Here is a 22335-nt window from a genome sequence, read left to right on the forward strand (position 1 = left end):
AAGACTTGAAATCAAAGTTATTAATACCTTGGGTGAGCTGCTTCCTAAACACCATTTTAAAACATCTGGAAGTTAGATGGCCCCAAATTGTGAAATTGCCAGAATATTTAATTAAAATAACTTTCACAATTTGGTCCAGATTCAATATATTTAAATTCCCAAACTGTCAATACTGGAATTTCTCCGGAGTTATTATAAAGATACATTCTTTTTAAATAAACAAATAATGATTACCATTAAGCAGATTATATTTATTTTCAATAATTTTACAATCAGTAGTAGACTAACTTAATAAATCAATGTTTAAACTGTTCAGTTTTCAGTGGCAGACTCCTTGCCACAGACAGATAAACTCCACGGAAAGGATATCATGCTGATTACTTTTATTTGTCAGGCATTCTCAAAACAATAACTCAAAGTCACTGAAGAGATTCTTCTGAGGTGCACATAATCTGCTCCCATTCACTTAGGTGAAAAGGCAATTGGTTTTACCTGAACTGTTATTTTGGGAGGTTTGCAGGATTAGCCAGGATTGGGTATTATGATGTCCAATTGGTCTCGAGACAGAGTTAAAATTGAAGCCACGCCTCTGTATTCCTTGCTTCTGGTTCCCAGTTTCAATGAGTCAAGTCCACTGAAAAATACCTGAAAACAAGTCAAAAGAGGACACCCCCTACCCCCTGAGCTCCCCAACCCCATGGATCAATGCTAGGGCAGGAACCTGGCTAATCCTGCAAACCTCCCAAAATAACAGTTCAGGTAAGACCAACTGTCATTCTCTGGAGGAATTTGCAGGATTAGCCAGGATTAGGACATACCCAAATTAACATCCCTCGGGGGGGCACTATTGGTCCTGGGTTCCTCATGTGCTACCACAAGTTGCAACACCCTATGCCCAAACGCTGCATCAGCCGATGCATAAGCGTCTAACCTGTAGTGCCTGATAAAGGGAGACGGGAACACCCACGTAGCAGCCCTACAAATCTCTGCAATAGGCAACTGTGTAGCCCAGGCCGCTGAGATAGCCGCATTCCTGGTGGAGTGTGCTGTGATGCCTTGGGGAACCAGTAAGTGGTGAACCTCATAGGCCAGTGTGATGGCTAATTTGATCCACCTCCCTATGGCAGAGGAGGACACCCTCTTCCCCAAGGAAGACGGGTAAAAGGAAATGAAAAATGCCTCAGGCTCTCTGTGCGCCTCAGGTAAATGTGCAAGGCACGCCTGACATCCAGCCTGTGCCAAAGACGTTCCCTATCATGTGATGGGTCTGGCAAAAATCTGGCAAGATCACTCCTGTGATCTGTGGAAAAGGGGAATTTATCTTGGGAAGAAAGGTCCGATCCAGTCGCAGGATGACCCGATTATTGTGGAATGTGCAAAGATCCGACCTGGAGGACCACGCCCCCAGTTTGGAGATGCGATGGGCCGAGGTGACCACCACGAGAAACACTACCTTAAGAGTCACGAACTTCAGGTCAACCATCCTCAGTGGTTTGAATGGTGCCCCTGTCATGGCTTGGAGAACCATAGTGAGGCTGCAAGTTGGAAATCTGTGGACTACTGGGGGACGGAGGTTGCCCGCGCCCTCAGGAACCTCTTAACTAATGGAAGCTGGGAAAGTGGAAGGAGCCCTTCTCCCTGAATGATCGTAGATAGGGCTGCTACCTGCCTCCTAAGAGTGCCATGTGAGAGCCCCTTATCCAACCCCTCTTGGAGGAACTCCAAGACGCGTGGTACTGAAGCCTCACGGGGATCTGCTCCCGAGGCCCAGCACCACTCTGCAAAGACCCGCCAGGTGGGATCATAGATCCTGGTGGTGGAACCCCTGCGTGAGGCCTCAATGCTGGAGATTGCTCTCTGGAAAAGCTGGATGTCCCTCAGGTGTTACCGCTCAATATCCGCATGGCTAGTTGCAGCCACTGTGGGTCGGGATGTACCAGGTTCCCCTGCCTAAGGTCTACATCCCTCCGCGGGATCCTCCACAGATGTGACATTGACAGGCACATGAGGTCTGCAAACCACTCCCAGCGCAGCCAGTAAGGCGCCACTAACATGAGCTCCGCCCTCTCTGAGATCACCTTCCTGACTACCCCAGGGAGAAGGAGAAGGGGAGGGAAATTGTAGAGCAGGCCCTCCGACCATGGAGTCCAAAGAGCGTTGACTCTTTCCATCCCCCGAGTTAGGAACCGAGAGAAGAGGTCCACCTGAGCATTCTGCGGTGTGGCAAACAGGTCCACCTCCGGACGGCCGAACCTGGAGCAGATGGTCTGGAACAGCTCCGGAAGAAGATTCCATTCTCCATGGTCAACCATGGACTGACTGAGCCAGTCGACTTGATGATTGTTCACTTCTGTGATGTGCTCCGCCCTGAGCAATCAAAGATGCCTCTTCACCCAGGTGCCAATTGCCATCGCCTCGGTACAAAGAGCCCTGGAGTATGTGTCGCCTTGCCAGTTGACATGGGCCTTCACAGCCATGTTGTCGGTTAGTACCAAGACTTCCCAGTCTCGAACATGGTCCTTGAAGTGCCGCAATGCAAGTGAATCGCTCGCAGCTCCAGCCAATTGATATTGTGCTGGAGGTCCATCCAAGTCCAACGGCTCTGCATCATCCGGGATTCCAAGAGAGCTCCCCACCCATACAAGCTGGTGTTGGTTGTAAGGATGAGGCGCTCCAGCTCTCTGAACTCGCAGCCCTTGTGTAGCGCCTGGGAGAGCCACCACCTCAACAACAGCTGCACTTGCCGCGTCACTGGAACCCTTGCCTCGGAACTGCTGGAGTTGGACCTCTGATGCGGCAGGAGATGCCATTGAAGTGGCCTCCCGTGCAGACGAGCCCAAGGCACCACGTCTGTGCAAAAAAATGAATTTCCACAGCAAGCTGTAGAGCACCACTACAGGAACAAAACGCTGACATCTAACTTGTCTAACTAAAGCTAACAAACTAACCTTGCGGTCATGGGACAGGAACACCTTCCCCAACCTGGAATCTATGAGAGTCCCCAGGTGAAGAATCCTGGTGCTGGGGACCAGGGAACTCTTATCCAAGTTCACTGACTAACTGTTGGAGCGTAGACACTGCTAACGAAATGTCCTCCCTCACGCATTCAAATGATGCCGCCAGGACCAAAATGTCATCGAGATAACATTGGATCCTGACGGAGCGCTCTCGGAGGGAAGCCGCCACCGCAGCCAGGACCTTAGTGAGGCACAGACGCCAGTCCAAACGGTAAGGCCCTATACTGATAATGCCTACCTAAATAGGAGAACCTGAGGTATTTATGATGGCCAGGGAATATGGGGATATGGAGATAAGCCTCCGTCAGATCGATGGAGGCCCTGAAGTCATTACGCCTGATCCCCACCAAAATGGATTTAAGGGAAGCCATCTTGAATCTCCTATAGACAAGGTGAAAATTTAGAAGTTTTAGATCTAGTATCGCCCCCGAACTTTTCAGAATGACAAAGAGATTAAAATAGAAGCCTGACCCTACTTGGTCCAGTGAAACCAGTTCCACCACCCTGATATCTAATAGGTGTTGGATCACCTGTCTCATAAGATTGTGTTTATCCCTACTCTTGGCAACTGAAAACGTCTGAAAGTGGTTCGGAGGAATGAAGAGGAACTCCAGGCGCAGGCAAGTATTCAGAACCCAGGCATCTGTGGTAAGCTCAGCCCAGGCATCGGCAAACAGGATCAGTCTGCTGCCTAGGGTGGGGTCGCCATTGACCTATCTGCCCTGGCGGTAGGGATGGCAAACTCCCCCCCGAAAGGGCCTCTACCCCTGGGGTTGGAACCTAGGCCTATCCCTCGGGTAGTGTCTATCCGACTGCCTATCTGATCTTGAAAAATACCTGCTTTGGTTGAACTTCCTGATCTGACTGACAATAGGGCTGCTTCTGAAAATAAGGTGCAGACTTCTGCTCCGACTTCTTTGCAGGCATGGGCATGATCTTCTTCTTCTTCTTGTCCTCAACAAAGATTGGGTCCAACGGGGCACCAAAAAGGGAGCCCCCAGCATAAGGTGATGAGGCCAGGTGCCACTTCGCCTTATTCTCAGCTTGCCACCCCCACAGCCACAGGAGGCGTCTGGAGGTCACCGATGAGGCGATCGCCTGGGAGGCATACTTCATGGCATGCAGAGTGGCGTCAGCAGAAAATTGAGTGACAGCAACCAGCTTGTTGAGATCTTGATGAGTACACACCTCCTCTGGCGGAATCCTGCATCTGTTGGAGCCAAAGGATAGCCATGTGGCTAAAGAACAATGCTGAGGCAGCTACCTTGATGGCCTACGCGGAAGACTGGAAAGTTTTGCGAAGAGTCAGCTTCTTGTCATTGGTCTTCAAGTAGTCAGCCACATCGCCAAACACCACTGTAAACGTGGAAGTCAAGGCCACCACTGGAGGGTCAACTGTGGGGACCTGCAAAGCCTCAGAAAAACTAGGCTCTATGTTAAAGAATCTCCTGGCTTTTCCCACTGCTTCTTAACTACTTCCAAGAATAGCTTAGGAGCAGGGATTTCCTCCTTCGCTGGAGGAGGCTCTGAGTAAACCCAGCCCTCCAGTTTCTTTTCCGGGCTGCCTTCCTTGGCACTCTCCATCTCACCCAGCTGCGCTGTGACTCTAACCTTGCACAGCAGAGATTCGAACAGAGATTTTTCCAGGGAAAACAAGCCTGAGAATGCTGGTGCTTCAGGCTTTGAGGGATCCTCATCATTGGACATATCTACTTCTCACTGAATCTGATCCCCAGCCATGGAAACTTTGCTAACCAGAGAAGGGAAAATTGGTCTGTGCACTCCTGAGGGGGATGGTCTAGGCCTGGCCTGAGCAGTGTTTCCCCCCCCCCCCAGTGACCTTTGCTACAGTTTCAGGGCTTGCAGTCCCCTTCTGCAATCCAGTAGCAATTCCATGTGAAATTGCAGAGGAAATAAACCTCTGAATGCTTGCAGGAAGCTGCTCCATGTCTCTAATGAAGGGATCCTCCTTCCCAGCCTGTTCACAATCATTGGTCTGTGGAGCCAAGGACGGCCAAATGGGGCTATCCTCCCTGCCCCCCTTGCATTGAAAAGGATCTCTCAGGCAGGGGCCCTGTTCTACCATGGAGAGGGGGGAGGAGAAATATCCCCTGCATATTCCCTAACATATAATGGGGAATCCCCCCTGGGAGAAGTCCTAGACCTTGACCTAATAGGTGTTCTGGTCCTCAGGGGAGAACTAGGTCTACCCCTCTGTTCAGCCCTGGACACCTGCTTTTCCAGGGTCCTGTGCCTCCTCTCTTCATCCCTCTGTAAAGCCTTGGAAGGCTTCACAGCAGCCATAGTCTTGCGCAGCCTTGCAGAGGCTGTGGGTCTTTCTCGGGCCCCACTGGAAAGCCCCTCCCCAGGGGACAATGGGGGGAATCAGGCCTCTCTTCTCCATCCGCCATGGTACCAGGTCGGGCCTCCTTCGGGCTCAGCCCACCCGATCAGCAGCAAAAAACAGCTTCCCCAGTCACTCATGGCCTCCGCGCAATGATTGCAGCCACCGGTAGATCTTTCCGGCTCCTTTTCAAGCCACGCAGCTGCCGGCAGTGCCACAGACCGCACCACCCAATCCTTAATGTCCCGTGCCGCGCCGCTCCGGGCCTCTTGGCCTCGCCCTGGGTCTGCAGGGCCTTGCCGCAGCCGCCGCTGTACAAGGGATTGCCCCCCAGGATGGCAGGTATGAGATCGAGGCTCCGTAGCAGCCTCTGCCTCAGTCCATGCGGCCCGCCGGAACACAAGGCCCAAAATGGCCACCAGAATGGTGTCCCGCCTCTAATAGCCCCAACAAACAATTTTCAAAACCCTTACTGGTGGCCAGGAGCGAGCCACACCAAGGGGAGGCTTCCAGAAAGCAGATGGAGGCAAAAGGGGGAAGGCAGGTAAACAACCGTCCTTCGGCCAGAGTGAGTTGAAACTGGGAACCAGAAGCAAGGAACACAGAGGCGTGGCTTCAGTTTTAACTCTGTCTCAAGCCCAATTGGATCATAATATCATAATACCCAATCCTGGCTAATCCTGCAAATTCTTCCAGAAAAAAAGGTAGTTTGTCCCATGTTGAGGGAGCAAGCAGCTTCCAATAGGGATGGAATTCAAAAAGCCCCACTAGTTTACACGTAGCAAGGTTGCCCCGTAGCCAATTCAAAGTCTGAATCAGTGGCCAATCAGAAACACGTGACATAAACTACATTTCCCAGAAAGCAATCCCTTAATGGGATGGCTCTTAATTCCTAAACTATTTACTCTAACCAGCATATAAGCAGTTCAAATAATGCAAATGTATATTCCTTATAATCTTAAAATAAGACTACTTTGATGATGGAAAGTGTAACACACACCCCCTATCATGTAATGTTCATAGGTGACTCAAAACAATCAGTAGAGACAAGGGGGAAAAAACTACCCTGCCTAGCAGGTGCCAAACCAATCAGACTAATAGTCTTCTAAATCAACCCCCATCCTAGGCCAATGCTTGGGGGAAGAGCAGGGTCTTATCAGCCTTCCAAAAGATGAAATTGTGGGGGACTCCTAGAATCTCAGGTAGACTGTTATTAATCACACTGTAAGGTCTATTACCAGGAAGATGTATACTGTATAATATAATGCCCTTTAAGTTCTTACAATATATAAAAGTATAAACTTTTATTATATTCAAAAAGAAGGTAATTCCAGAAACAGCAACTTAAAAGTAATAAAAATAAAACGAAGCATGGTCTATTCTTTCATAACACATCCATTTTTACATAGCTAGCAAATAATATGCCTACATGGAACTGCAACTGGCAATGCCTTGATTGGCAAATTACATTTAGGAAAAGAAAAGCATTGTTAGAAGTGGAGAAACCCAGCATTTTATTAAAAAAATAAAATTAAAATTAAACCTAAAAGACACAGAGAAACCATGGGCAGATTTATCACTTGAAATAACAGAACTGAAATGGAAGATGATATGATATCTGATCTGGACATCTCCTAACATACCTTTATACATTTTTCTATACTATACAAACTAGCCAAAAAGCATAGCAAAACAAATGTTTAACTTAATTCCTAGCACACAAATCCCTGGGTGGCTACTTTTCTATATTCACAGTGGAGTTTCCAAAAAAGATTCAGAAATTAAGTATTTTCCAATATCCAATATCCAAATATGATCCAAGTCAAACTTTAAGTCAGCCAAAACAGGCATTAAAATTATTATTTTTTTCAAAAATATGCACACAGAAAGCAAATTCTGTCCTACCTGGTCTGTAATATCGCCAAAGTGCCCCTGTTAGATAGAGCATCCACAGAATAGGAAAAATATGTTGTTGTTGTGTTGTTTTAATTTATTGGCTTTTTTAAGAGGAGAAGGCTGGCTGTATGCCTCATCTTACCCAGCTCATCAATACTAAGCAGCATCAGCTTACTTTTCAGCCAATGAAAAATTCAAAAATAAATCCATTAAGCTGAAAGATTTTTGCAACATTTCCATGCATGTTCAACAAGCTGAAAATAAAGACGATCAGTTACAGGGAAAAAAAACCTGATTCTATTACTTAGCTTGGTAAGGCTCTAGACTTGGGTAGACTGCTTTTATAAAATAACAACAAAGTTATCTGCAAACATTAGTACTGCAGTAGAGGAAGCAAATAAGCAACACACAGTCAAAATAAGTCAACTAATCATATTGTTTTATTGGTTGGGATATAATAGTTGTAATATTTCACTTTATTAGAAAGAGTGAAATGTTCAATCCCAAAAAATACCCAACAAATGTCTTTGCTAAGTTTCCAGGTCTTCTCTCTCACACATAATATTCTAATAGATGTAAAAAAGAAACTTTGTTTTTTCAACAAATTTCCAATTCAGTTAATTTAAACCATGCTTAGGAAAACAATGTGTGCATTGGAGCTACCTATCCATATAATCTGACACTTTTCAAATTTTAATAAGCAATTAAAAAAAACATTTTTAAAAAATGAGAGTAAATATGTATAAAATATATATTTAAATGTTAATATTTTTAAAATGCCAAAACAGGATGTAACATATGGACATATAAAGTGATATACCAGAAATAAATGATTTTACCTATGTAACCCCGTAAACTGATTTCACTGCCTTATTCTTTCTATCTTGTTTTATTAAGTCTATAGTTAATGAAGTTTTCATGATGCCTTCCCAAAAGCACTTAAGTTGTTTGTGTAATGCATCACAATAATCCAATTTGGTCCTGAAATTTTAGCTTTTCTGGCCAAGGTATATTCCACTTGAGGTGTCACATCCAAAGTCCCAGTGAAAATGGTGACAGTAATCACTTTAGACACCAGCTAGCTTAAAAGCCCCTTTTTTCCTATTTGCTTCGGGAGAGAGAAAAGAAAGAGTATAAAGACTGCTCATGGCAAGGCAAATAGGAACAGAGAATTAATTTTCTGACATTCATAAAATTGAAATTCTTGATTAGTCACAATGCACAAGGTCAGTTGAGAGCACATGCAGGATACCATCATTTATCCAGTTGTCTAGGTTTCTACATACGGCAAATTATTATTCTAGAACCAAACACAGACATGGAATTCTTAAACCAAAAGTAAAGATCTGTTCTCAGTTAGGTTTAACACATCTGATTTTCACTATACTATATATGCTTACTTTCTCACCAAAAGCCATAGTCTCACTGGTAACATAATGAATGTAGCATCTTTTTACATTAGAGAATATTGAATATTGTTTACCAAAACCAATAGGTATTCTACAGTGACTTCAAGCAATTCTACTAATGCATAAAGTGTTTCATGAAATACAAGAGAACAAGACTTACAAAGACATAGAAAAAGGAAAAAAAAGAGAAATGAGGTGCAGACTAGATGAAAGAATACAGGTAGTCCTCAACTTACTATCAAAATGTTGCTAAGTGAGAAATTTGTTAAGTGAGTTTTGCTCCATTTTACAACTTTTCATGCCAAATTTGTTAAGTGAATCACGGCAGTTGTTAAATTAATCTGTTTTCCCCATTGAATTTGCTTGTCAGAAGATTGAAAAGGGTGATTACACAATCCCAGGACACTGCAGCATAAATGTGAGGCAGTTGTCAAGCATCAAAATGTAAATCATATGACCATGAGGATGCTGCAAGGATAAGTGTGAATAACAATCGTAAGTAAAACACTTCTTTGGTTGTAACTTTGAATGGTCACTTAGCAAACTGTTGTAAGTCGAGGACTATCCATATACATTTAGTTCAGTCAAATATATTTGGGGTTTACAGCAGTAATATTAAAAAAAAACCAAAGTTAGAGCAGAAGCATTTAGGCCCAAAATGAGTTTTATAAGGGATTTGAAGGAATGTATACACTCTAACATTGACAATTTTTTGGGATGTGGAATGTAGCTCTGAAAAATGCTAGATGAAGGTAAAAAAATTATATTGATTATATTAATATAATTTTTACAGAATCAAGGCATTAATTAGTAATAGTCAATTAGAGGACATGCATTTCTGAACTTGCCTTCCATGTTATCAATACGTTCCCCATTTAGAAAACTAAAAGGAAAAAATAGGTCCAGCAGTTTCATTATCATATTCCTCAGATGCTTGCTATCCCTACAAATTATAATTGCAAGATTATAGTATTTAGTACAATTGTTACTACTAGGTTTTAAAAGTAATTCTAAAAATCCAATAGTTTTATGTCTATAGCACTAGCTATGCTAGTAGGTTTCTGAAGTAACAAAGACATGCCATGTGTACAAGTTAGGCAATGTTTTTCAGATATGACAGCCAAGAAAGAACATCACTTTGTTGTTTTATTTCCCCAGAAGTGTTCTTAACAGTATAAGAAATAGAAATTTGGCCAGCCATCTCACTCTAAAGTAGTTTGTCTATCTACCCATCTACCTACTTACCTACCTACACACACATACATGCACTGGATTGCTCTTCCAATGGAATAGTTTTGCATAATAATTTATATATATCTTCAATAATATCATTATGCAAATGGTAATATTTGTGTCAATGATGTCGTTTGTGTGATGCTGTCATATAAATTATATCATCTCGGTGTCAAATTATGTCATCAAACAAAAACATATATATTACCATGATTCCATACAGTTGTATTTAAAGGACATTTATGAACACATATATCCTCTTCCCTACTGAGTCCATTAAAACAAAGTTTTGTTGTACTGTAATCTTCATTAATATTATATTGACTTATATGAAGGACAGTTTAAAATGTTTTCAAAAGCACCAGTTAAATACAGAAAATTACACTTCTGAATTTTACCAGTAATATATGACATAGCACATAACACTACATAATGAAGCACATTTTTAAATGTTTCATGAGAAAACTATTTAACATTAAGGTGTTACGGTTTTCAAAAATTAGCATTTTATGTTCCTAAATAATTGAAGCTAAAAAAAATTAATTTCTCCAAAATTTCTAGATGAAAAGGCTTGGCTATTTCCCCCCGGCTTCTGCATTTCTGTATTTCTAACTATGCAAAATAGTAATACACAACAAATGGTCAATTGTCTCAGGACTGCAGTAAAAGTTTCTCCTTATACTATTTAAGAATTTAAGTGAAAGGGATGTCTCAATGTTTTATTAATTTTTTTTTAATTGCTTAAATTAAGCAACACTTTTAGTTACTCCTACAATATTATGTATACCAGTGATGTGCAGTCAGGTGAGGCAAGTGAGGCACAGCCTCACCACTCTCATCATGAAAAAAAAAAGTAAAAGGAAAAAGCTGAGCTAGTTACTGCCTCACCGTGGATGACTGCTTAACTGTTAAAAAAAGCTGGAAAAGGTATGTGTGGGTTGGAGGGAGGGGGAGGAATTCAAACTTCATTCTCCTGGTGCTGTGCAGGGCTTTGGGCAAAGGCTGGAGGGAAGGACCCTGGCTCGCTTGTGCTCTCCCTCCCCAAGAGTAGTTTGATTACAGGCAGAGCCACGTTGTGGGGCCAGTGTGTGTGCTACAGCATGGCTCCTCACTGGTGCTCTCCCTCCCCAAGTGTAGTGACTTCCTCCCCAGGCCCCCATTCATTTCTCTCTCACACACACACAGCTGGATAAAACTATATAAAAATTTAGCCCAGCTTCACTGATTACAAGTTTGAAAAGGCAACGTGGCTCCACCTGCAATCAAACTACACTTGGGGAGGGAGAGCACAAGCGAGCACTGAGGAGACCACAGGAGGAGGCAGGAAGCCAGGCAAAGAGCCATGCTGTAGTACACACACTTCCCCCCAGCCTCTTTCTTTTGGAAGGCTCGGATCGGCTCCCCTCCGGCTTCTCTGCCTCTCCTCTCACCCCAGCCTGCCAGCAGGAGGTGGTGGGTGGGCTTTATTGTGTTCCAGGCATTTCCCACCTAGACAGCAGGCTGCATTTGCAATGGTGGAGGTGTTTGGGAAAGGCAGCAGGGGAATGGGGGGATGGCAGAGGAGCTGCTTTCAAGCCACTGGAAAAGATATCCAATCCAACTTTTGTGTGAGTGGGGGTTTGTTTGAGAGTGAATGAGAGAGGGAAGGGGTAGGAGAGATAGTCCAATCCAACTTCTCTCTCTGTCTGTGTGTGTGTGTGTGTGTGTGTGTGTGTGTGTGTGTGTTTGAGAGAGGGGGAGGAAGGGAGAGAGGGAGGAAGGAGGGGAAGGAGAAGAAAAAGAAAAAGAAAGAAGGAGCAAAGGAGAAAAACAAATGCTGTCGCTTTAAATTGGAACTGAGCATGCCTGGCTGTGGAATTCTGGGAGTTGAAGTCCACAAGTCTAAAAATATTTGAAACCCAGCACTGTGTCAGTGCCTCACCAGTCATAAACCTCACTGCACGTCACTGATGTATACAGTATATGAAGCTACAGAGAAACTTACCGGTAATTATTGTAAAATTCTATACACAGACACAGACACAGACACAGACACAGACACACACACACACACACACACACACACACACACACACATAGACATAGGAATTACATAGTAGGAATCAATAGAGACAATATTTTCTCTATGTAAAGTCTGCCCATTAATGTCTATACATCAAGTATTTAGGTTAACAAGTGTGAAGGGGAATTAAATTTGGCCTGTATTTTTCCAAATCAACTATGATCCTCATTAGTTAACCATTAACCAGCATGACTTCTTCCTTGTAGGATGTTCTGGTACCTGTGGAATCTGGGTAATATTAGAATCACACACTTACCCTAGAAATTCTGCTTGGCAATGGAGTAGGATATCTAGGGGTTTTTATTACGCCTGTGTTAATACTGGCATCCATCCCAGGATGTAGGAAGGCTTTCTTGTATCAACATAGGGCGGCCTTCTTGTACTGACTTAAGAGCTTCCTGTGCTGGCTCTGGGAAGTCATATAAATTACTCAGCATTTATTATGCACTGTCAAAAAATTAGACTAGAACAAAACATGCCTAACCATAGCTGCTGTCTGAATGTTACTCTTTAAAAAGGAATGTTTGCATCCAAAGCCTTTTAGCACTTTTCTTTTAGGCAAGGATGAGTGCCAATTTTCAGTCTAGTAAAATAAACCCTAGCAACTGATATTTTAAGAATCACCAAGAAGGAAATGGACCAAAATTTAAAAAGAAGTTTGAATAAACAACAAAATCCACCTGACATTTTATTTTCTTCCAAACCATTATTTCATATAACAATTTGCCATGTCATCCAAATATTGTAAAACAGCAAACCTCCACAAATAAGGTCTTAATAGTTCATATCAGTTATGGTAATTTATATTTACCTTAATCTCCAGGGACTGAACCAGCTGTAATGATAACTGTCTCTAGCCAATTTATATGAAGCCAAACTATTAAATGACTTTTGTACCTTTACATCTCAGCAGGCTGCAGTATCTGGCTGACATGTTTGTTTTCCATTATGTATTTATTGATATACTACATAGTATTTCTATACCAATTTAATCACAAGGATTTTCACAGTGCAAACTAAGAAAGAAGAATAAAAAATGTAAATAACCATTCCAAATCAAATAAAACAGCAGGCAACATAAAACTGATGGTCACCCATAGTTATTCTAACTGGCAAAAGCATGTATATGGCTGCCTGCCCACCACAGCAACCCTGGGTAGTTAACAATAAAAACGATCAATAACAACAAAAGAAATGCAATCCAATCATCAAAACACCTCTCCAGATTGGCAATCATTTAATATCCCAGGCCAAATCCTCAAATGACCAAAACCAGGTTTTAATAGCTTACAGGGGGAAAGAAGGACCGGAGCCAATCAAAGCTTGAGTGTGTGTAGGGGGAAATTATTCCACAGGGCTGGAACCTAGACTATGCCCAATTTATAACAACATATGGGACAGGATGATATAACCAAAGATAGACACCAATAATCTGGTCCTGTGCCATATAGAATCTCATGGGTGAATGGCACCCGTAAACCCATTGGGATCCAGTACAGTTTACAAAGTAATGTCTTACATGAGCTCCCATGATGCCTCCATAACTAATGATACTGCTTCATTCTGGAGTGGTTACAGCTTCCAGATGGTAAGGTGCATTCCTATAATCTGACTGGGAGGTAAATATACATGTTCTCTATTTACACACACACACACACACACACACACACACACACACACAGACACGAGCTATAATAGAATCAAGAAGTTTATAAATTTAGTAGCATATATTAAAATAAACAATTTTTTTTCATGCCTAAACCAGGGGTTGATTCCTGTACCGGTTGGTACCATTTGGCTGCATGCGTGCTTTAGATCACTTAAATCAAATACATTCACTTCCTTTTTGTTACTTGTGTGGATGAGTTCTGCTGTTTAAAAGCATGCTGCCAATATATTTTAGAAACATGTAAATGATATCAGGATTTTGTAAACATATCTAATTTTTTTTTTACTGCAAGGTCTGAATGACATAAGACGGACAAAGCACACCAGAGGGGAAAAAAAACCTAGGTTCTTAACCATCTTTAGTAGTGCAACTGAAACAATTTTATTCTCTTGGGCTCTGTGCCACATTTACTACCTATGAAGCCATACAGACTGTTTTTATTTTTAGCCTGAGAAAAAAAAAAAGAGGTCATTTTCCTTCTGATTACATTATACATCCTTATTTTATTATTAAATACCAAAGGATTTGTTAAATTTAAAAACATTAATATGACCTGGCACTATGTAATTCGAAGCACTGAAATCCTACATAAGTTTATTTTTGTTGGTAAGTATGCTATAGTTTTATGGCTAATAAATTTATTATTGCATATATTTTCATGGATTACACTCTACTTCCTCAGAATATCAAATAATATAGTTTTATAACAGGATTATTGCTTTAGGTCCTCTTTTTTATCACTAAAAAGAATCCCCAAAGAAAACATTAAAAGAGCCACCAAGACAAGATTGTTCTTGGGTGGAGAGAGTACAAAAATAGAAGGAAAGGACATAAAGGTGAGAGAATAGTACAGAAGGATCAAGCAGCAATTAGACATGGCACACACAGTTTGCTACAGTTTCACTACAGCAGGGATCCCCAACCCCAATCTGTGGCTTAGTGCCCAGCTGCAGCCCATTCAGAATGCAGCCCGCAGAAGTGATGAGTGAGCACACGCCAGGGATATGCGGTCAGGGGAGGCAGAGCCTCACCTCTCATCATGAAATAATAATATATAATAATAATATATATTTCCTCCCATCCCTTTTACACGGCTCCCGCTAAGCTCCCGTAAGGAGAAGAGCCTTTGGGGAGTAAAGAGGAGGGAGGAGGAGGAGGAACGCACGCGGGGCGGTGCCAGCTGGGCAACTGGCGGAGGCAGGCGGGTTCTCGGAAGCGCCAATAACCTTCCTGCCTCCGCTGTACTTTGCACGCTCCTCGCGACTGCAATAGACGTCAAGAAGTGGCAGAGGCTGTTGGGCTGGAAGCCCAAACCCCATTAACCACAAAAGCTGCTTCTGGACGTATATTGCAGTCACGAGGAGTGCGCGAAGTCCAGCAGAGGCAGGTAGGTTCTCGTCGTTCCCCAGTCGCTTTCGTGGCTTCGTCATCAAGACGAAGTCCGGGAGCACCGACAACATTTCTGCCTCCGCTGGACTTTGTCTTGATGATGTCGTTGCAGCTGCCATGCACGGACGGACGGAGGTAGCCAGAGTGGCGCCGAGGCAGTCCGGCGGACGAGTGGCCGAGGATCAGGCTGCCTGATCCTCCATCGCTCACTCTTTCGTCCGCCCGGACCCCTCGGCGCCACTTTTTTTTATTTATTTCTTAGATTTTTAGACCGCCCCTCTCCCAAAAAGGGACTCTGGTTACCTCCGTCCAGCCGCGCCCAGCAGCTGCGGCGACGTCATCAAGACGAAGTGGCTTGGAGGCGAAGTGCTTTTCAGTGCTTTTCTGTGCGTCTGGCGTTTAGGTAGATAGCCGGATGTCCTAAACGCCAGATGCACAGAAAAGCACAGAAAAGCACAGAAAAGCACTGAAAAGCACTGAAAAGCAGCTGCTGTTGGGGATCGCAGAGCCGGCGGAGCGCGCTCAGGAAGGCGGGAATGGGATCACGTGTGCTGGAGGCTGAGGCAGCTTCAACCTCCAGCACACGTGGTCCCATTCCCCACCTTCCTGATGACATCACCAGCCTCACCAGCCATAAACCTCACCACACGTCACTGGCACACGCACACGCCCTTGCACAAAAAACTGCATTTGTGAAAGTGGCGCACACGCATGAAACAATCCCCTCTCCCTCTCTGCTGTTGCCACCTCCTCCATGCCAGAAAGGTTGGGAACCGCTGCACTATAGGTATATTGTGCCAGGCTTTTCCAGAAGGAATCCTAGATTCTCTTCCAGTTTGTCTGATATACCTTTCAGAACAATTCTTTTATTTATTATTCTTAGCAATTTTATGCATATATATATGTAAAGACATATAGGAAAGGATGATGTCTTAAAAATTACAGGTAATCCTTGATTTATCACAGCAAGTGGGACTGGAATTTTTGTGGCCAAACAATGTGTAAGGCTGAGTGGAGTGTGCAAGGTGCAGGTCAGGGAGGCTGCATGAGACTGTTTCAGGGTGTGCAAGGGGCTGGTGTGATGTGATCACAAAGGAGCTGGGGGAGTGTGTATGTGTGGGGAAAAATTATCCCAGAGACTTGTCACCTTCCCTGGTAGCTCCCCCATTGACTTTCCAGGGAAGCCAGCCGGGTAGGTTGCAAATAGTGATTGCAAGAGTGCTGCAGCTGGTCCTGAATGTGAATGTTTGCCAAGCATCCAGATCAGGATCGTGTGACTGTGGGATTGCTGGGACAGCCAGAAGAGAACCAGTTGCAACCACCACTCATTCAATGCCATCATAACTCCAAATTGTCACTGAAAGGACCGCAATAAGTTGATGGCTGCCTGTATTTATTCTGATATTTATTATTTATTACAAGTATCTCTTTGAATTGCAAAACTTCAGTCTTGTATGAGTTGCTATGAGAAGCTAGTCCTGAAGGTTAGCACACATATACTAATATCAAATATATTACTTCAGGATTATCAAGATGGTATACATACATGCAAGTGAATGATCAAAAATGCCTAAATATTTAGTAACCATCAAAGAGTAAAAGGAATTAATATAGAAAATAATTATTCAAAGAATAAAACAAATCTGGTAATCATCTGGTTTACAATAGCACTATTATCTTGGTTAGAATTGAAGCTATAGAGGCTACAATTACATCTGTGTTATTGAAATTTGATCACCAATTTCCTCTGATAGGGCTCTTGTAGTTGTGATGAGACAATACCTGACCACAGCGGAGATTGGGCTTTGTAAGCTTCCTGGAGTGCTGACTATTTTTTTCCTATATAGAAGTAGTGGCTTTTGTTTGAGAATTAAATCTGGGCCTCTAGTTACACCCAATCTGTGTATTTTAAATAAATACAGATATTATAAAATTCCAATCATTTTTTGTGAAGGAGATTACATCTAGAGCAGGGTGGGTTTCAAAAAATTTTAGAACCTCTTCTGTGGGTGTGGCTTGCTTTGTGGGAGTGGCTTGCCGGCCATGTGACTGGGTGGGAGTGGCTTGCCAGCCATGTGACCGAGTGGGACTGGCTTGGCACTTAGCAACCAAAATGTTGCTCAGAAACTCGGGCATTTGAAGCATGCAAGTCTTAAAGCTGTCAAGTTACAAGATCCTTGAACCCCTAACTCTTTAGAAAAAAAAACCCAGGGGTGTTCAAATTTGGCAGCTTTAAGATTTGTGGACTTCAACTCCCAGAATTCCTCCTCTCGCTCTTCATCTTGATGATATGCGTACGGGCGGGGGGAGGAAGCTGGAACCGGTTCTAAACGGCACTGTAGATTTGTGGAACCTCTTCTATAGAAGAGGTTAGAACTGGCAGGAACCCACTCCTGATCTAGAGATTAAATTTGTGGCAGCACTGAATCTTTCCAAGATTCACTATGTGTTATGAAATAAGCATACTGCCTTGTAATTACATACATATACTCAGATTCATAACTTATGAATATTATACACATACACACACATACATAACCTAGGAATTTATTATGTGAGACATGCTCAGTTTTTAATCCAATATCTGGGTACTGACTGTCTTGAAAACAAAAGCTCTGACAATGTACCTTGAAATCTAAGCAGCTAGATCAGAAAATCTGGGATTGTAGCGTTGGCTTACCTGATATGCTCATTTTCTGAAGAAATGAAGACAGCATCCTTGTATGGGTTATTCTTGCACCATCCAATAGAACTTAGTCTGCAAAATTTAAATCCCGCCCCTTCCTGCTGAGATTCCCAGCTTTTATGACGGAACAAATATGCAAACAGGTGTGCGTGAAAAGTAACGATCTCTCCCTCAATAGTGGCCCGGACCCTAAGGCTGGGGCAGGATGCTGTCTCCACATGAGCGTATCAGGTAAGAAAATGAGCGTATCAGGTAAGCCAACGCTACATTTTCCTGACTCAGTGGAGACAGCATCCTTGTGTGGGATCTACCAAACCTTGTCCAACATTACGGGTGGGAAACAGTCCGGGACGAATCCCTCTGACTAATCCTAACCTGCTGTAAAACACACCTCCCAAAGGCCGCATCAGCCGATGCGTACCTGTCAATCCGGTAGTGTTGAATAAACGTGGATGGAGACGACCACGTGGCCGCCCTGCACATCTCATGCAAAGGCGGCCTGGTGCCCCAGGCAGCTGTGGTAGCCATGCTACGCGTAGAATGTGCACTGATGTTATCAGGAGGCGGCCGATCCTGAGAGGAATATGTCTTTGCAATGCATGCCCTGATCCACCTCCCTAATGAGGAAGAGGATGCCTTGAGTCCCATAGAGTCCGGTTGAAAAGAAACAAACAGAGCTTCAGTGCGGCGGAAGGTCGCCATCCTATGTAACTAGATCTTCAGAGCCCTTCAAACATCAAGGGTGTGCATCAAACGGCACGTGGAAACCTCTCCCAGCTCCCTGCGCTCCGCTATTACTTTAAACAATGCGGCGAAGCCGATCCCAGCTCTCTGCACCTCCACGTGGCCAAGAACAGTGTGGACAAGCCTCTCTCGGCTCTCCGCGCTTCTTTAATTACAAATGGTGCCGAGAAGCCGATTCTGGCTTCCCACGCCCTCAAGCAGCTGCAAACGGCACCAAGAAGCCGATCTCGGCTTCCTGCATCCCCATGCAGCACCGAAGGCTCCATTCCTCACTACAAGCCTCCCCCTGACCCACGCGGTCACTCAACAACTTACTGGAGGCATCTGCAGCTGCAGATGCCCTCCTGCGATCGGCAGCCACCAGTGCTGCCTTCTGACACCTCAAGGTGCTGATTTCCTCAAGGGAGTCAAGCAGCCTGTAAAGAAAAGAACAGACTGGGGGGGGGGGCTAAAATCTAGAAACACTGAAAGGATAAGAAAGTTAAACGAAAGAGGAAAGAAGAAAGCTCAGTATTCAGGGAGAGATCGATAGCACATCTTGTTTAATAGATCGGTGAGTCTGAAAAGTTGGGAATCTCAGCAGGAAGGGGCAGGACATAAATTTTGCAGACTCAGTTCTATTGGATGGTGCAAGAATAACCCACACAAGGATGCTGTCTCCACTGAGTAGGAAAATTATGAGCATCCTTCCATTGTTTCCTCTCTCCTTTCCTCTTCTTTTTATACTCTGGTTAGAGTATAAAAACCAGAGTATAAAAAAGTAGTTCAGTATATGAATTGCAGTAAAAATAATAATGTATTTCATTGCTTTTATTTTTTATTAATGTTAAGTATTATAATTAATTACAAGTAGTCTAATGAGAAAGAGAGAGATTGGAGACAATCATGCTGATAGCCTTTTTACTGTCTGGCATATATCTCAAGCTTCCTGTATTTCAGAAAATAAAAATTATGCAAAACAACACAACTTACCATTAGAATTTATGTAAATCATGAAATTATATGTAATCAAATATGCACATATACTTGATAGCAAAGGTAAAGGCAAAATCTTCCTTAGATCAGCCTTGGTACTTCATTAACACATCCATTTATTCTCAGCAACTGTATGGAAGTGGTTTGTCATTGCCTTCCAGGATTTTCTAACCTTCCAGTCCACTCTTCTATCCCAAGTATTCCCTGATGTTCTCCCATCCAATATTTAGTCAGATCTCATCCTGCTTATCATGCTGTGATCAGCTAAAACTTGCTATCTGTTGTGAACATGTATAAATATATCAATTGTTACATGAACCAAGGGTCATCTATTGAACTGATATAAATATACTATATAACCGTGATGGCGAACCTATGGCACGCGTGCCACAGGCGGCACGTGGAGCCATTTCTGAGGGCACGCGAGGCATTGCCCTGTCAGCTCCAGTGCGCATGCACCTGCTGGCTAGCTGATTTTCGATAGTTTTTTTAAATCTCCGGAGGATTCCCTGAAGCCTCCAAAGGGCGAAAAACAGCCCAATGGAAAGAGAGCTGCTGGAACGGGGAAAGACAAGCGGCAAGGAAAGAGGCTTCTTTCACTCGTGCTGGTTGCTCTGTTCCCCCCTCCCCCCTGCTACTAAAAAGGATCCTGCCTGATCACTTGAATCCACAGGGAAATGAGAGAGCTGCCAGCACGAGTGAAAGAAGCCTCTTTTCTTGCCGCTTGTCTTTCCCCCGTGCTGGCTGCTCTGTTTCCCCCTCCCCCCTGCTACTAAAAAGGATCCTGCCCGATCGCTTGAATCCACAGGGAAATGAGGAGAGCTGCCAGCAGGGGGGAAAGACAAGCAGTAAGGAAAGAAGAAAAGAGGCTTCTTTCACTCAACGTGGCTGCTGTTGCCCTTTTCTCCATTTCAGTGCTAGGGCATTGAGGTTGCCCCACCCACCATCGCCCAGGTCCTCGCTTCTCTCAAACATTTCTTTGCTTACCTGATTTCCAGCTCCATAGCGTTTCTTGCCATCGTGTGCAGAGAAACAAAGTTTGTGGGACTAAAAAAAAACTTCAATCAATTACAACTTGGGGAGGGGGAAGAGATCTCGCAAAGTTGGAATTGATTGATTGAAAGGAGTTTTTTTTAGTCCCACAAACTTTGTTTTCCTGTCCAAAACGGCAAGAAACACGATGGAAAAATGCTACGGAGGGGAAATTAAATAGGCAAAGAAATGCTTGGGAGAAGCGAGGACCTGGGCGATGGGGGGTGGGGCAGGCTCCATGGAGTGGTGCTGAAATGGAGAAAAGGGCAACAGAGCAGCCACCTTGAGGGGGGGAAAGCTGCTTTTCCTTATTTCCTTGCTACTTGTCTTTCCCTCATGCAGATTGGTCTCTTCCTCATTTCCCTTTGGACTGCAGTGACCAGGCAGGAGCCTCTGTGCTAGCACGGGGGAGGGGGGGAAACAGAGCAGCCACCTTGAGGGGAAAAAGCTGCTTTTTCTTCTTTTCTTGCTGCTTTTCTTTCCCCTGTGCCAGCAGCTCTCTTCATCATTTGTCTATTGACTGTAGTGCCCAGGATCCTCTTTAATAGAAGGGGAGAATTTAGCAACTGGACTCACACCTGCCATTGTAAAAAGGGCCCAATCTTTACACAGGAGAATGATAAGGGAAGGTTTTTTGACACAGGAGCACACTTGAGCATCCCCCCACCCCCACCCCAATCTCTGCCCGTTAGTGGCAGAGCAACTTCTCCCCTCACTGGGTGTTATCCAAGGGGAAGCAGCCAGAGCAGGGAGTGGCGAGGAAGCCTTGTGCAAAAATGCATGGTCCACACAGGTGAGCGGGGACATTACGTTATGTGGGTCGGCACTCGAGTTCGTGTGATAGCGCGCACGTATGTGCTTTTGGCACCCGAGGCGAAAAAGGTTCGCCATCACTGCTATATAACTTCCATACTGGCTTGGTTCATACACAGCAAAACCATAATATGCTCTGTCTGTTACTGACTAACCCATCATGGCTTAGTGTGTTTTATTGAGCTTGCTTAATTGACAAAAACTTGCAGTTGATACCCAATTCAGCATCACTTTAATTGCCTTGTAGTCATATTTTTTGCAAATTTATTTCTATATCTCAGATTAAAGAAGTGTATTCTTATTTAGCAAATTGCCTTCTTGAGACATTACATAAAAAAATCCAGCTCAATACTTGTTTCTATTTTCTCAATAGTGTCACATGTGCATTTTGTTCAGGAAAAAAAATATCCAAGATAGTACTAAACATGAAAGCAGCAAATGTAATACCTTGTTCTGTACAACATACTAATCTTAGCCATAGATACAAATGCAGAATAAAAGTTTAAAAGGTGGTTAAGTAAAAGTGCATTAGCTACAATTTGAATCCGTAGGTGGGGTTTTTTTTCCAGTTTATTTACCTTAACCTTTATATTACGTGCCTTTCAAAATAGATGGGTTGGTCAGTCAGTGATTAATACTTTTCTGGCTTCCATACCATATGGGGAGGCAAGACACATTGCAAAATCAGATATTCCAGACACCAGATTTGTGCTGTTCTTAGCACTGATTGATATTCCTATAGTTGAAATATGAAATGGAAATGTTCCAAGAGGCAAAATGTTATTCCCTAGTGACATGCTACATTATCTGCATTTTTTATTTTAGATCCAGTATAAATAGTTATATCTTACATCCGTTGTCGAGAAAAATGTTACTTTATGTCATAAGTTTACATTGATGCTTTGGAAAAAACATATAGATGCGGTGTTAAAATATGTATACCTTTCTCAGGCACCCAAGCCTATTTTTTTAATTGCTTCACATGGGTGTCAAAACCCGCAGCATCACATTGCCATCACATGACTTTTCAAGATGTTTTTCCCCTTCACAGAGCTGGGGTGGGCAT

The 22335-nt window shown here is 43.5% G+C and overlaps 1 protein-coding gene across 3 annotated transcripts in view; it reads right to left on the reverse strand.

The window, feature by feature from the left end:
* The window catches only part of TMTC2 (transmembrane O-mannosyltransferase targeting cadherins 2), a 253147-nt gene that overhangs the window by 188810 nt on the left and 42002 nt on the right, over positions 1-22335 (reverse strand). Inside the window, exon 1 of one of the 3 annotated variants that reach the window (XM_081958578.1) lies at positions 12218-12342. The exons of the other annotated variants lie outside the window; for them this stretch is intronic. The gene's annotated coding sequence lies outside the window, so the exon portion shown is untranslated. Of the gene's footprint in view, positions 1-12217; positions 12343-22335 lie in introns of those variants that run through there. 3 annotated transcript variants of the gene reach the window in all.

Source organism: Natrix helvetica, assembly GCF_964273705.1.
Source record: "Natrix helvetica genome assembly, chromosome: 6".
Classification (NCBI taxonomy): domain Eukaryota; kingdom Metazoa; phylum Chordata; class Lepidosauria; order Squamata; family Natricidae; genus Natrix; species Natrix helvetica.